Here is a 16213-nt window from a genome sequence, read left to right as displayed (position 1 = left end):
TGTTTGGCGTTGGGGTCAGAAGACGCAAATGTGTTGGGGTTTGGCATTGGGGTCAGAAGACGCCAACGCTTTGGTTTTTGGCGTTGGGATTTGGCATTGTGTTCAGAAGACTCAAACGCATTTTGGTTTGTCGTTGGGGTTTGTCGTTGGGGGCAGAAGACCCAAATGTGTTGGGGTTTGGCGTTGGGGTTTGGTGTTGTGGTTAGAAGACGCAAACGCGTTGGGGTTTAGCGTTGGGGTTTGGCGTTGGGGTTTGGCGCTGGGGTTTGTTGCTGGGTTTTCGCGTTGGGGTTTAGCAATGGGGTTTGTTGTTGGGGCCAGAAGACGAAAACGCTTTGGGGTTTAGCGTTGGGTTTTGGCATTGGGGTTTGGCGTTGTGGTCAGAAGATGCTAACGCATTGGTGTTTGGCCTTGGGGTTTGGCATTGGGGTTAGACGCTGGGGTTTGGCGTTGGGGTCAGAAGACTCAAACGCGTTGGTGTTTGGCGTTAGGGTCGGAAGAAAAAAACGCGTTGTGGTTTGGCGTTGGGGTTTGGCGTTGGGGTCAGAAGACGCAAACGCGTTGGAGTTTGGCATTGGGGTTTGGCGTTGGGGTCAGAAGATGCAAACGCGTTAGGGTTTGGCGTTGGTGTCAGAAGATGCAAACGAGTTGGGTTTTGGCCTTGGGGTTTGGCGTTGGGCTTTGGCGCTGGGGTTTGGTGTTGGGGTTTGGCGTTGGGGTCAGAAGATGCAAACACGTTGGGGTTTGGCGTTGGGGCCAGAAGACGAAAACGCATTGGGGTTTAGCGTTGGGTTTTGGCGTTGGGTTTTGGCGTTGTGGTCAGAAGATGGTAACGCGTTGGTGTTTGGCCTTGGGGTTTGGCATTGGGGTTTCTCGTTGGGGTTTGGCGTTGCGGTCAGAAGACGCAAACACGTTAGGATTTGGCATTGGGGTCAGAAGACGCAAACGCGTTCGGTTTTGGTCTTGGGTTTTGGCGTTGGGCTTTGGCGCTGGGGTTTGGCATTAGGATCAGAAGACGAAAAGACGTTGCGGATTGGCTTTGTGTTTTGGCGTTGGGGTTTGGCGTTGGGATCAGAAGATTGAGAGGCGTTGGTGTTTGGCGTTGGGGTTTGGCGTTGGGTCAGAATACACAAACGCTTTGGGGTTTGGCGTTGGGGTTTGGCGTTGGGGTCAGAAGACGCAAACGCATTGTGGTTTGGCATTGGGGTTTGGCGTTGGGGTGAGAAGACGCAAACGCGTTGTGGTTTGGCGTTGGGGTTTGGCGTTGGGGTCAGAAGACGCAAAGGTGTTGGGGTTTTGCTTTGGGGTCAGAAGACACAAACGCGTTGGGGTTTGGCGTTGGGGTTTGGCATTGGGTTCAGAAGACGCAAACGCGTTAGGGTTTGGCCTTGGTGTCAGAAGACGCAAACGAGTTGGGTTTTGGCCTTGGGGTTTGGCGTTGGGCTTTGGCGCTGCCGTTTGGCGTTGAGATCAGAAGACGAAAAGACGTTGCCGATTGGCTTTGTGGTTTGGCATTGGGGTTTTGCGTTGGGGTCAGAAGATTGAAAGGCGCTGGGGTTTGGTATTGGGGTTTGGCATTGGGGTCAGAAGATGCAAACAAGTTGGGGTTTGGCGTTGGGGCCAGAAGACGAAAACGCGTTGGTTTTCGGCCTTCGGGTTTGGCGTTGGGGTTTGGCGCTGTGGTTAGGCTTCGGGGTAAGAAGACTGAAACGCGTTGGGTTTTGGCGTTGGGTTCTGAAGAAGAAAAAGCGTTGTGGTTTGGCGTTGGTGTTTGGCGTTGGGGTCAGAAGACGCAAACTTGTTGGGGTTTGCGTTATGGTCAGAAGACGCAAACGCGTTGGGTTTTGGCCTTGGGGTTTGGCGTTGGGGATTGGCGTTGGGGTTTGGCGTTGGGGTCAGAAGACACAAACGCGTTGGTCTTTGACGTTGGGGTCAGAAGATGCAAACGCGTTGGGGTTTGGCGTTGGGGTCAGAAGACGCAAAAGCGTTGGGTTTTGGTGTTGGGGTTTGTCGTTGGGGTCTGAAGACGCAAATACATTGGTGAGGGCGTTGGGTTTTGGCATTGGGGTTTGGCGCTGGGGTTTGGCGTTGGGTTCAGAAGACTCAATTTTGTTGGGGTTTGGCGTTGGGGTCAGAAGACGCAAACGCGTTGGGTTTTGGCCTTGGGGTTTGACGTTGGGCTTTGGCGCTGGGGTTTGGAGTCGGAGTTTGGCGTTGGGGTCAGAAGACTCAAACACGTTGGATTTTGCCTTGGGGTTTGGCGTTGGGGTTTGGCGTTGGGGTTTTGCGTTGGGGTCAGAAGACGCAAACGCTTTGGGGTTTGGTTTGGGGTTTGGCGTTGGGGTCAGAAGACGCAAACGCGTTGGTGTTTGGCATTGGTGTTTGGCGTTGGGGTCAGAAGACGCAAATGTGTTGGGGTTTGGCGTTGGGGTCAGAAGACGCCAACGCTTTGGTTTTTGGCGTTGGGATTTGGCATTGTGTTCAGAAGACTCAAACGCATTGTGGTTTGTCGTTGGGGTTTGTCGTTGGGGGCAGAAGACCCAAATGTGTTGGGGTTTGGCGTTGGGGTTTGGCGTTGGGGTCAGAAGACGCAAACGCGTTGGTGTTTGGCGTTGGTGTTTGGCGTTGGGGTCAGAAGACGCAAATGTGTTGGGGTTTGGCATTGGGGTCAGAAGACGCCAACGCTTTGGTTTTTGGCGTTGGGATTTGGCATTGTGTTCAGAAGACTCAAACGCATTTTGGTTTGACGTTGGGGTTTGTCGTTGGGGGCAGAAGACCCAAATGTGTTGGGGTTTGGCGTTGGGGTTTGGTGTTGTGGTTAGAAGACGCAAACGCGTTGGGGTTTAGCGTTGGGGTTTGGCGTTGGGGTTTGGCGCTGGGGTTTGTTGCTGGGTTTTCGCGTTGGGGTTTAGCGATGGGGTTTGTTGTTGGGGCCAGAAGACGAAAACGCTTTGGGGTTTAGCGTTGGGTTTTGGCATTGGGGTTTGGCGTTGTGGTCAGAAGATGCTAACGCATTGGTGTTTGGCCTTGGGGTTTGGCATTGGGGTTAGACGCTGGGGTTTGGCGTTGGGGTCAGAAGACTCAAACGCGTTGGTGTTTGGCGTTAGGGTCGGAAGAAAAAAACGCGTTGTGGTTTGGCGTTGGGGTTTGGCGTTGGGGTCAGAAGACGCAAACGCGTTGGAGTTTGGCATTGGGGTTTGGCGTTGGGGTCAGAAGACTGAAACGCGTTGGCGTTTGGCGTTAGAGTCGGAAGAAGAAAACGCGTTGTGGTTTGGCGTTGGGGTTTGGCGTTGGGGTCAGAAGATGCAAACGCGTTGGAGTTTGGCATTGGGGTTTGGCGTTGGGGTCAGAAGATTGAAAGGTGTTGGGGTTTGGCGTTGGGGTTTGGCGTTGGGGTCAGAAGACGCAAACGCGTTGGGGTTTAGCGTTGGGGTCAGAAGACGCAAACGCGTTGGGGTTTAGCGTTGGGGTTTGGCATTGGGGTTTGGTGTTGGGGTCAGAGGACGCAAACGCGTTGAGTTTTGGTGTTGGGGTTTGGCGTTGCGGTCAGAAGACGCAAACGCGTTGGGGTTTTGCGTTGGGGTCGGAAGACACATACGCGTTGGGGTTTGGCGTTGGGGTTTGTCCTTGGGGTCAGAAGACGCAAACATGTTAGGATTTGGCGTTGGGGTCAGAAAACGCAAACGCGTTGGGGTTTGGAGTTGGGATTTGGCATTGTGGTCAGAAGACGCAAACGCATTGTGGTTTGGCGTTGGGGTTTGGCTTTGGGGTCAGAAGACGCAAACGCTTTGGGGTTTGGAGTTGGGATTTGGCATTGTGGTCAGAAGACGCAAACGCATTGTGGTTTGGCGTTGGGGTTTGGCTTTGGCGGCACAATACCCAAATGTGTTGGGGTTTGGCGTTTGAGTTTGGTGTTGTGTTCAGAAGATGCAAACGCGTTGGGGTTTAGCGTTGGTTCTTGGCGTTGGGGTTTGGCGCTGGGCTTTGTTGCTGGGTTTTCGCGTTGGGGTTTAGCGATGGGGTTTGGTGTTGGGGTCAGAAGACGCAAACGCAATGGGGTTTGTCGATGGGGTCAGAAGACGCAAACGCGTTGTGGTTTGGCGTTAGGGTTTAACTTTGGGGTTCGCCGTTGGGGTCAGAATACGCAAATGCGTTGGGGTTTGGCGTTGTGGTTTGGCGTTGGGGCCAGAAGATGAAAACGCATTGGGGTTTAGCGTTGGGTTTTCGCGTTGGGGTTTGGCGTTGTAGTCAGAAGATGCTAACGCGTTGGTTTTTGGCCTTGGGGTTTGGCATTGGGGTTTGACGCTGGGGTTTGGCGTTGGGGTCAGAAGACTCAAACGCGTTGGGGTTTGGCGTTAGGGTCGGAAGAAGAAAACGCGTTGGAGTTTGGCATTGGGGTTTGGCGTTCGGGTTTGGCGTCGGGGTCAGAAGACACAAACGCGTTGGGGTTTGGTCTTGGGGTTTGGCATTGGGGTCAGAAGACGCAAACGCATTGTGCTTTGGCGTTGGGGATTGGCGTTGTGGTCAGAAGACGCAAACTCGTTGGGGTTTATCGTTGGGGTTTGGCGTTGGGGTTTGGCGCTGGGGTTTGTCGTTGGGGTCAGAAGACTCAAACTCTTTGGGGTTTGGCGTTGGGGTCAGAAGACGCAAATGAGTTGGGGTTTTGCGTTGGGGTCAGAAGACACAAACGCGTTGGGGTTTGGCGCTGGGGTTTGGCGTTGGGATCAGAATACAAAAACACGTTGCGGATTGGCTTTGTGTTTTGGACTTGGGGTTTGGCGTTGGGTCAGAAGACACAAATGCGTTGGGGTTTTCCGTTGGGGTCAGAAGACACAAACGCTTTGGAGTTTGGCATTGGGGTTTGGCGTTGGGGTCAGAAGACGCAAACGCATTCTGGTTTGGCATTGGGGTTTGACATTGGGGTCAGAAGACGCAAACGCGTTGGGGTTTGTTGTTGGGGTTTGGCGTTGCGGTCAGAAGACGCAAACGCGTTGGGGTTTTGCGTTGGGGTCAGAAGACACATACGCATTGGGATTTGGCGTTGGGGTTTGGCTTTGGGGTCAGAAGACGCAAACACGTTAGGATTTGTTGTTGAGGTCAGAAGACGCAAACGCGTTGAGTTTTGGCCTTGGGGTTTGGCGTTGGGGTTTGGTGTTGGGGTTTCGCGTTGGGGTCAGAAGACGCAAACGTGTTGGGGTTTGGCGTTGGGGTTTGGCGTTGGGGTCAGAAGACGCAAACGCTTTGGGGTTTGGCGTTGGGGTTTGGCGTTGGGGTCAGAAGACGCAAACGCTTTGGGGTTTTGCGTTGGGGTCAGAAGACACAAACGCTTTGGGGTTTGCCCTTGGGGTTTGACGTTGGGTTCAGAAGATGCAGACGCGTTGGGGTTTGGCGTTGGGGCCAGAAGACGAAAACATATTGGGTTTTAGCGTTGGTTTTTGGCGTTGGGTTTTCGCGTTGTGGTCAGAAGATGCTAACGCGTTGGTGTTTGGCCTTTGTTTTTGGCATTGTGGTTTGGCGCTGAGGTTTGGCGTTGGGTCATAAGACTCAAACGCGTTTGAGTTTGGCGTTGAGATCAGAAGAAGAAAACGCGTTGTGGTTTGGCATTGGGGTTTGTCGTTGGGGTCAGAAGACGCAAACGCATTGGTGTTTGATGTTGGGGCCAGAAGACGCAAACGCGTTGGGGTTTGGAATTGGGGTTTGGCGTTGGGGTTTGGCGTTGGGCTTTGGCGCTGGGGTTTGGCGTTGGGATCAGAAGACGAAAACAAGTTGCGGATTGGCTTTGTGTTTTGGCGTTGGGGTTTGGCGTGTGGGTCAGAAGATTGAAAGGCGTTGGTCTTTGGCTTTGGGGTTTCGCGTTGGGTCAGAATACACAAACGCTTTGGGGTTTGGCATTGGGGTTTGGCGTTGGGGTCAGAAGACGCAAACGCAATGTGGTTTGGCGTTGGGGTTTGGCGTTGGGGTCAGAAGACGCAAACGCTTTGGGGTTTTGCGTTGGGGTCAGAAGACGCAAACACGTTGGAGTTTGGCGTTGGGGTTTGGCGTTGGGGTCAGAAGGTGCAAACGCGTTGTTGTTTGGCCTTGGGGCCAGAAGACGCGAATGCTTTGGGCTTTGGCCTTAGGGTTTGGCGTTGGGGTTTGGCGCTGGGGTTTGGCGTTGGGGTCAGAAGACTCAAAAGCGTTGGGGTTTGGCGTTGGGGTCAGAAGAAGCAAACGCATTGGTGTTTAGCGTTGGGTTTGGCGTTGGGGTTTGGCGTTGGCGTTTGGCACTGGGTTTTGGCGCTGGGGTTTGTCGTTGGGGTCAGAAGACGCAAACGCTTTAGCGTTTGACGTTGGGGTTTCCCGTTGGCATTTGGCTTTGGGGTTTGGATTTGGGGTCAGAAGACAGAATCGCGTTGGGTTTTGGTGTTGGTCTTTGGGGTTGTGGTTTAGCGTTAGGGTCAGAATACGCAAAAAGTTTGGGGTTTTGCCTTTGGGGTTGGCATTGGCGTCAGAAGACGCAAACGCTTTGCGGATTAGCGTTGGGGTTTGGCGTTGGGGTATGGCTTTGGGTTTGGCGTTGGGGTCAGAAGACGCAAACGCGTTGGGGTTTGGTGTTGGGGTCTGGCGTTGGGGTCAGAAGACGCAAACGCATTGTGCTTTGGCGTTAGGGATTGGCGTTGTGGTCAGAAGACGCAAACACGTTGGGGTTTGGCGCTGGCGTTTGGCTTTGGGTTTCAGAAGACTCAATTTTGTTGGGGTTTGGCGTTGGGGTCAGAAGACGCAAACGCGCTGGAGTTTGGCCTTGGGGTTTGGCGTTTTGGTTTGGCGTTGGGGTTTGGCGTTGGGGTTTGGCGTTGGGGTCAGGAGACACAAACGCGTTGGGGTTTGGCGTTGGGGTTTGGCGTTGGGTCAGAATACACAAACGCTTTGGGGTTTGGCGTTGGGGTTTGGCGTTCGGGTCAGAAGACGCAAACGCATTGTGCTTTGGCGTTGGGGATTGGCGTTGTGGTCAGAAGACGCAAACGCGTTGGGGTTTGGCGTTGGGGTTTGGCGTTGTGGTCAGAAGACACAAACGCGTTGGGGTTTGGCAATGGGGTCAGAAGAGTCAAACTCGTTGTGGTTTGGTGTTGGGGTCAGAAGACGCAAACGCGTTGAGGTTTGGAATTGGGGTTTGTCGTTGGGGTTTGGCGTTGAGGTCAGAAGACGCAAACTCGTTGGGGTTTGGTCTTAGGGTTTGGCGTTGGGGTCAGAAGACGCAAACGCGTTGTGCTTTGGCATTCGGGTTTGGCGTTGGGGTCAGAAGACGCAAACGCGTTGGGGTTTGGCCCTGGGGTTTGTCGTTGGGGTCAGAAGACTCAAACTCACTGGGCTTTGGCTTTGGGGTCAGAAGATGCAAACGTGTTGGGGTTTGGTGTTGGGGTTTGGCGTTGGGGTCAGAAGACGCAAACGCGTTGGGGTTTGGCATTGGGTTTTGGCGTTGGGGTCAGAAGACACAAACGCATTAGGGTTTGGCGTTGGGGTCAGAAGACGCAAACGCGTTGGGTTTTGGCCTTGGGGTTTGGCGTTGGGCTTTGGCGCTGGGGTTTGGCGTGTGGGTCAGAAGATTGAAAGGTGTTGGGGTTTGGCATTGGGGTATGGCGTTGGGGTTTGGCGTTGGGGTCAGTAGATGCAAACGCATTGGTGTTTGGCGTTGGGGTCAGAAGACGCAAACGCATTGTGGTGTGGCGTTGGGGTTTGGCGTTGGGGTCAGAAGACACAAACGCGTTGGGGTTTGGCGTTGCGTTTTGGCGTTGGGGTTTGGCGTTGGGGTCAGAAGACGCAAACGCATTGGGGTTTTGTGTTGGGATTTGATGTTCGGGTTTGGCGTTGGGGTCAGAAGATGCAAACTCATTGGGGTTTGGCGTTCGGGCCAGAAGACGAAAACGCGTTGGTTTTCGGCCTTCGGATTTGGCGTTGGGGTTCGGCGCTGTGGTTGGGCTTCGGGGTAAGAAGACTCAAACGCGTTGGGTTTTGGCGTTGGGTTCTGAAGAAGAAAAAGCGTTGTGGTTTGGCGTTGGTGTTTGGCGTTGGGGTCAGAAGACGCAAACTTGTTGGGGTTTGCGTTATGGTCAGAAGACGCAAACGCGTTGGGTTTTGGCCTTGGGGTTTGGCGTTGGGGATTGGCGCTGGGGTTTGGCGTTGGGGTCAGAAGACACAAACGCGTTGGTCTTTGACGTTGGGGTCAGAAGATGCAAACGCGTTGGGGTTTGGCGTTGGGGTCAGAAGATGCAAAAGTGTTGGGTTTTGGTGTTGGGGTTTGTCGTTGGGGTCTGAAGACGCAAATACATTGGTGGTGGGCGTTGGGTTTTGGCATTGGGGTTTGGCGCTGGGGTTTGGCGTTGGGTTCAGAAGACTCAATTTTGTTGGGGTTTGGCGTTGGGGTCAGAAGACACAAACGCGTTGGGTTTTGGCCTTGGGGTTTGACGTTGGGCTTTGGCGCTGGGGTTTGGAGTCGGAGTTTGGCGTTGGGGTCAGAAGACTCAAACACGTTGGATTTTGCCTTGGGGTTTGACGTTGGGGTTTGGCGTTGGGGTTTTGCGTTGGGGTCAGAAGACGCAAACGCTTTGGGGTTTGGTTTGGGGTTTGGCGTTGGGGTCAGAAGACGCAAACGCGTTGGTGTTTGGCATTGGTGTTTGGCGTTGGGGTCAGAAGACGCAAATGTGTTGGGGTTTTGGCGTTGGGGTCAGAAGTCGCCAACGCTTTGGTTTTTGGCGTTGGGATTTGGCATTGTGTTCAGAAGACTCAAACGCATTGTGGTTTGTCGTTGGGGTTTGTCGTTGGGGGCAGAAGACCCAAATGTGTTGGGGTTTGGCGTTGGGGTTTGGCGTTGGGGTCAGAAGACGCAAACGCGTTGGGGTTTAGCGTTGGGGTTTGGCGCTGGGGTTTGTTGCTGGGTTTTCGCGTTGGGGTTTAGCGATGGGGTTTGGTGTTGGGGCCAGAAGACGAAAACGCTTTGGGGTTTAGCGTTGGGTTTTGGCATTGGGGTTTGGCGTTGTGGTCAGAAGATGCTAACGCGTTGGTGTTTGGCCTTGGGGTTTGGCATTGTGGTTAGACGTTGGGGTTTGGCGTTGGGGTCAGAAGACTCAAACGCGTTGGTGTTTGGCGTTACGGTCGGAAGAAAAAAACGCGTTGGGGTTTGGCGTTGGGGTTTGGCGTTGGGGTCAGAAGACGCAAACGCGTTGGGGTTTGGCGTTAGGGTCGGAAGAAGAAAACGCGTTGGAGTTTGGCATTGGGGTTTGGCGTTCGGGTTTGGCGTCGGGGTCAGAAGACACAAACGCATTGTGCTTTGGCGTTGGGGATTGGCGTTGTGGTCAGAAGACGCAAACTCGTTGGGGTTTGGCGTTGGGGTCAGAAGACGCAAACGAGTTGGGGTTTTGCGTTGGGGTCAGAAGACACAAACGCGTTGGGGTTTGGCGCTGGGGTTTGGCGTTGCGATCAGAATACAAAAACACGTTGCGGATTGGCTTTGTGTTTTGGACTTGGGGTTTGGCGTTGTGTCAGAAGACACAAATGCGTTGGGGTTTTCCGTTGGGGTCAGAAGACACAAACGCTTTGGAGTTTGGCATTGGGGTTTGGCGTTGGGGCCAGAAGATGCAAACGCATTCTGGTTTGGCATTGGGGTTTGACATTGGGGTCAGAAGACGCAAACGCGTTGGGGTTTGTTGTTGGGGTTTGGCATTGCGGTCAGAAGACGCAAACGCGTTGGGGTTTTGCGTTGGGGTCAGAAGACACATACGCATTGGGATTTGGCGTTGGGGTTTGGCTTTGGGGTCAGAAGACGCAAACACGTTAGGATTTGTTGTTGAGGTCAGAAGACGCAAACGCGTTGAGTTTTGGCCTTGGGGTTTGGCGTTGGGGTTTGGTGTTGGGGTTTCGCGTTGGGGTCAGAAGACGCAAACGTGTTGGGGTTTGGCGTTGGGGTTTGGCGTTGGGGTCAGAAGACGCAAACGCTTTGGGGTTTGGCGTTGGGGTTTGGCGTTGGGGTCAGAAGACGCAAACGCTTTGGGGTTTTGCGTTGCGGTCAGAAGACACAAACGCTTTGGGGTTTGCCCTTGGGGTTTGACGTTGGGTTCAGAAGATGCAGACGCGTTGGGGTTTGGCGTTGGGGCCAGAAGACGAAAACATATTGGGTTTTAGCGTTGGTTTTTGGCGTTGGGTTTTCGCATTGTGTTCAGAAGATGCTAACGCGTTGGTGTTTGTCCTTTGTTTTTGGCATTGGGGTTTGGCGCTGAGGTTTGGCGTTGGGTCATAAGACTCAAACGCGTTTGAGTTTGGCGTTGAGATCAGAAGAAGAAAACGCGTTGTGGTTTGGCATTGGGGTTTGTCGTTGGGGTCAGAAGACGCAAACGCATTGGTGTTTGATGTTGGGGCCAGAAGACGCAAACGCGTTGGGGTTTGGAATTGGGGTTTGGCGTTGGGGTTTGGCGTTGGGCTTTGGCGCTGGGGTTTGGCGTTGGGATCAGAAGACGAAAACAAGTTGCGGATTGGCTTTGTGTTTTGGCTTTGGGGTTTCGCGTTGGGTCAGAATACACAAACGCTTTGGGGTTTGGCATTGGGGTTTGGCGTTGGGGTCAGAAGACGCAAACGCAATGTGGTTTGGCGTTGGGGTTTGGCGTTGGGGTCAGAAGACGCAAACGCTTTGGGGTTTTGCGTTGGGGTCAGAAGACGCAAACGCGTTGGAGTTTGGCGTTGGGGTTTGGCGTTGGGGTCAGAAGGTGCAAACGCGTTGTTGTTTGGCCTTGGGGCCAGAAGACGCGAATGCATTGGGCTTTGGCCTTAGGGTTTGGCGTTGGGGTTTGGCGTTGGGGTCTGGAGACGCAAATGCATTGGTGGTTGGCGTTGGGTTTTGGCATTGGGGTTTGGCGCTGGGGTTTGGCGTTGGGGTCAGAAGACTCAAAAGCGTTGGGGTTTGGCGTTGGGGTCAGAAGAAGCAAACGCATTGGTGTTTAGCGTTGGGTTTGGCGTTGGGGTTTGGCGTTGGCGTTTGGCACTGGGTTTTGGCGCTGGGGTTTGTCGTTGGGGTCAGAAGACGCAAACGCTTTAGCGTTTGACGTTGGGGTTTCCCGTTGGCATTTGGCTTTGGGGTTTGGATTTGGGGTCAGAAGACTGAATCGCGTTGGGTTTTGGTGTTGGTCTTTGGGGTTGTGGTTTAGCGTTAGGGTCAGAATACGCAAAAAGTTTGGGGTTTTGCCATTGGGGTTGGCATTGGCGTCAGAAGACGCAAACGCTTTGCGGATTGGAGTTGGGGTTTGGCGTTGGGGTATGGCTTTGGGTTTGGCGTTGGGGTCAGAAGACGCAAACGCGTTGGGGTTTGGTGTTGGGGTCTGGCGTTGGGGTCAGAAGACGCAAACGCATTGTGCTTTGGCGTTAGGGATTGGCGTTGTGGTCAGAAGACGCAAACACGTTGGGGTTTGGCGCTGGCGTTTGGCTTTGGGTTTCAGAAGACTCAATTTTGTTGGGGTTTGGCGTTGGGGTTAGAAGACGCAAACGCGCTGGAGTTTGGCCTTGGGGTTTGGCGTTTTGGTTTGGCGTTGGGGTTTGGCGTTGGGGTTTGGCGTTGGGGTCAGGAGACACAAACGCGTTGGGGTTTGGCGTTGGGGTTTGGCGTTGGGTCAGAATACACAAACACTTTGGGGTTTGGCGTTGGGGTTTGGCGTTGGGGTCAGAAGACGCAAACGCATTGTGCTTTGGCGTTGGGGATTGGCGTTGTGGTCAGAAGACGCAAACGCGTTGGGGTTTGGCGTTGGGGTTTGGCGTTGTGGTCAGAAGACACAAACGCGTTGGGGTTTGGCAATGGGGTCAGAAGACTCAAACTCGTTGGGGTTTGGCGTTGGGGTCAGAAGACACAAACGCGTTGTGGTTTGGCGTTGGGGTTTGGCGTTGTGGTCAGAAGACACAAACGCGTTGGGGTTTGGCGTTGTGGTCAGAAGAGTCAAACTCGTTGTGGTTTGGTGTTGGGGTCAGAAGACGCAAACGCGTTGAGGTTTGGAATTGGGGTTTGTCGTTGGGGTTTGGCGTTGAGGTCAGAAGATGCAAACTCGTTGGGGTTTGGTCTTAGGGTTTGGCGTTGGGGTCAGAAGACGCAAACGCATTAGGGTTTGACGTTGGGGTCAGAAGACGCAAACGCGTTGGGTTTTGGCCTTGGGGTTTGGCGTTGTGCTTTGGCGCTGTTGTTTGGCGTTGGGATCAGCAGACGAAAACACGTTGCGGATTGGCTTTGTGTTTTGGCGCTGGGGGTTGGCGTGTGGGTCAGAAGATTGAAAGGCATTGGTGTTTGGCGTTGGGGTTTGGCGTTGGGGTCAGAAGACGCAAACGCACTGTGGTTTGGCGTTGGGGTTTGGCGTTGGGGTCAGAAGACGAAATGCGTTGGTGTTTGGTGTTGGGGTTTGGCGTCGCGGTCAGAAGACGCAAACGCATTGTGCTTTGGCCTTGGGGATTGGCGTTGTGGTCAGAAGACGCAAACGCGTTGGGGTTTGGCCCTGGGGTTTGTCGTTGGGGTCAGAAGACTCAAACTCACTGGGCTTTGGCTTTGGGGTCAGAAGATGCAAACGTGTTGGGGTTTGGTGTTGTGGTTTGGTGTTGGGGTCAGAAGACGCAAACGCGTTGAGGTTTGGAATTGGGGTTTGTCGTTGGGGTTTGGCGTTGAGGTCAGAAGATCCAAACTCGTTGGGGTTTGGTCTTAGGGTTTGGCGTTGGGGTCAGAAGACGCAAACGCATTAGGGTTTGACGTTGGGGTCAGAATATGCAAACGCGTTGGGTCAGAAGATGCTAACGCGTTGGTGTTTGTCCTTTGTTTTTGGCATTGGGGTTTGGCGCTGAGGTTTGGCGTTGGGTCATAAGACTCAAACGCGTTTGAGTTTGGCGTTGAGATCAGAAGAAGAAAACGCGTTGTGGTTTGGCATTGGGGTTTGTCGTTGGGGTCAGAAGACGCAAACGCATTGGTGTTTGATGTTGGGGCCAGAAGACGCAAACGCGTTGGGGTTTGGAATTGGGGTTTGGCGTTGGGGTTTGGCGTTGGGCTTTGGCGCTGGGGTTTGGCGTTGGGATCAGAAGACGAAAACAAGTTGCGGATTGGCTTTGTGTTTTGGCTTTGGGGTTTCGCGTTGGGTCAGAATACACAAAAGCTTTGGGGTTTGGCATTGGGGTTTGGCGTTGGGGTCAGAAGACGCAAACGCAATGTGGTTTGGCTTTGGGGTCAGAAGACGCAAACGCTTTGGGGTTTTGCGTTGGGGTCAGAAGACGCAAACGCGTTGGAGTTTGGCGTTGGGGTTTGGCGTTGGGGTCAGAAGGTGCAAACGCGTTGTTGTTTGGCCTTGGGGCCAGAAGACGCGAATGCATTGGGCTTTGGCCTTAGGGTTTGGCGTTGGGGTTTGGCGTTGGGGTCTGGAGACGCAAATGCATTGGTGGTTGGCGTTGGGTTTTGGCATTGGGGTTTGGCGCTGGGGTTTGGCGTTGGGGTCAGAAGACTCAAAAGCGTTGGGGTTTGGCGTTGGGGTCAGAAGAAGCAAACGCATTGGTGTTTAGCGTTGGGTTTGGCGTTGGGGTTTGGCGTTGGCGTTTGGCACTGGGTTTTGGCGCTGGGGTTTGTCGTTGGGGTCAGAAGACGCAAACGCTTTAGCGTTTGACGTTGGGGTTTCCCGTTGGCATTTGGCTTTGGGGTTTGGATTTGGGGTCAGAAGACTGAATCGCGTTGGGTTTTGGTGTTGGTCTTTGGGGTTGTGGTTTAGCGTTAGGGTCAGAATACGCAAAAAGTTTGGGGTTTTGCCTTTGGGGTTGGCATTGGCGTCAGAAGACGCAAACGCTTTGCGGATTGGCGTTGGGGTTTGGCGTTGGGGTATGGCTTTGGGTTTGGCGTTGGGGTCAGAAGACGCAAACGCGTTGGGGTTTGGTGTTGGGGTCTGGCGTTGGGGTCAGAAGACGCAAATGCATTGTGCTTTGGCGTTAGGGATTGGCGTTGTGGTCAGAAGACGCAAACACGTTGGGGTTTGGCGCTGGCGTTTGGCTTTGGGTTTCAGAAGACTCAATTTTGTTGGGGTTTGGCGTTGGGGTCAGAAGACGCAAACGCGCTGGAGTTTGGCCTTGGGGTTTGGCGTTTTGGTTTGGCGTTGGGGTTTGGCGTTGGGGTTTGGCGTTGGGGTCAGGAGACACAAACGCGTTGGGGTTTGGCGTTGGGGTTTGGCGTTGGGTCAGAATACACAAACGCTTTGGGGTTTGGCGTTGGGGTTTGGCGTTGGGGTCAGAAGACGCAAACACATTGTGCTTTGGCGTTGGGGATTGGCGTTTTGGTCAGAAGACGCAAACGCGTTGGGGTTTGGCGTTGGGGTCAGAAGACGCAAACGCATTGTGCTTTGGCGTTGGGGATTGGCGTTGTGGTCAGAAGACGCAAACGCGTTGGGATTTGGCGTTGGGGTTTGGCGTTGGGGTCAGAAGACGCAAACGCGTTGGGGTTTGGCATTGGGTTTTGGCGTTGGGGTCAGAAGACACAAACGCATTAGGGTTTGGCGTTGGGGTCAGAAGACGCAAACGCGTTGGGTTTTGGCCTTGGGGTTTGGCGTTGGGCTTTGGCGCTGGGGTTTGGCGTGTGGGTCAGAAGATTGAAAGGTGTTGGGGTTTGGCATTGGGGTATGGCGTTGGGGTTTGGCGTTGGGGTCAGTAGATGCAAACGCATTGGTGTTTGGCGTTGGGGTCAGAAGACGCAAACGCATTGTGGTGTGGCGTTGGGGTTTGGCGTTGGGGTCAGAAGACACAAACGCGTTGGGGTTTGGCGTTGCGTTTTGGCGTTGGGGTTTGGCGTTGGGGTCAGAAGACGCAAACGCATTGGGGTTTTGCGTTGGGATTTGATGTTCGGGTTTGGCGTTGGGGTCAGAAGATGCAAACTCATTGGGGTTTGGCGTTCGGGCCAGAAGACGAAAACGCGTTGGTTTTCGGCCTTCGGATTTGGCGTTGGGGTTCGGCGCTGTGGTTGGGCTTCGGGGTAAGAAGACTCAAACGCGTTGGGTTTTGGCGTTGGGTTCTGAAGAAGAAAAAGCGTTGTGGTTTGGCGTTGGTGTTTGGCGTTGGGGTCAGAAGACGCAAACTTGTTGGGGTTTGCGTTATGGTCAGAAGACGCAAACGCGTTGGGTTTTGGCCTTGGGGTTTGGCGTTGGGGATTGGCGCTGGGGTTTGGCGTTGGGGTCAGAAGACACAAACGCGTTGGTCTTTGACGTTGGGGTCAGAAGATGCAAACGCGTTGGGGTTTGGCGTTGGGGTCAGAAGATGCAAAAGTGTTGGGTTTTGGTGTTGGGGTTTGTCGTTGGGGTCTGAAGACGCAAATACATTGGTGGTGGGCGTTGGGTTTTGGCATTGGGGTTTGGCGCTGGGGTTTGGCGTTGGGTTCAGAAGACTCAATTTTGTTGGGGTTTGGCGTTGGGGTCAGAAGACACAAACGCGTTGGGTTTTGGCCTTGGGGTTTGACGTTGGGCTTTGGCGCTGGGGTTTGGAGTCGGAGTTTGGCGTTGGGGTCAGAAGACTCAAACACGTTGGATTTTGCCTTGGGGTTTGACGTTGGGGTTTGGCGTTGGGGTTTTGCGTTGGGGTCAGAAGACGCAAACGCTTTGGGGTTTGGTTTGGGGTTTGGCGTTGGGGTCAGAAGACGCAAACGCGTTGGTGTTTGGCATTGGTGTTTGGCGTTGGGGTCAGAAGACGCAAATGTGTTGGGGTTTTGGCGTTGGGGTCAGAAGTCGCCAACGCTTTGGTTTTTGGCGTTGGGATTTGGCATTGTGTTCAGAAGACTCAAACGCATTGTGGTTTGTCGTTGGGGTTTGTCGTTGGGGGCAGAAGACCCAAATGTGTTGGGGTTTGGCGTTGGGGTTTGGCGTTGGGGTCAGAAGACGCAAACGCGTTGGGGTTTAGCGTTGGGGTTTGGCGCTGGGGTTTGTTGCTGGGTTTTCGCGTTGGGGTTTAGCGATGGGGTTTGGTGTTGGGGCCAGAAGACGAAAACGCTTTGGGGTTTAGCGTTGGGTTTTGGCATTGGGGTTTGGCGTTGTGGTCAGAAGATGCTAACGCGTTGGTGTTTGGCCTTGGGGTTTGGCATTGTGGTTAGACGTTGGGGTTTGGCGTTGGGGTCAGAAGACTCAAACGCGTTGGTGTTTGGCGTTACGGTCGGAAGAAAAAAACGCGTTGTGGTTTGGCGTTGGGGTTTGGCGTTGGGGTCAGA

Source organism: Leptosomus discolor, unplaced genomic scaffold, assembly GCF_034619465.1.
Source record: "Leptosomus discolor isolate bLepDis1 unplaced genomic scaffold, bLepDis1.hap2 HAP2_SCAFFOLD_41, whole genome shotgun sequence".
Lineage (NCBI taxonomy): Eukaryota > Metazoa > Chordata > Aves > Leptosomiformes > Leptosomidae > Leptosomus > Leptosomus discolor.
Note: the sequence above shows the minus strand (reverse complement) of the source record.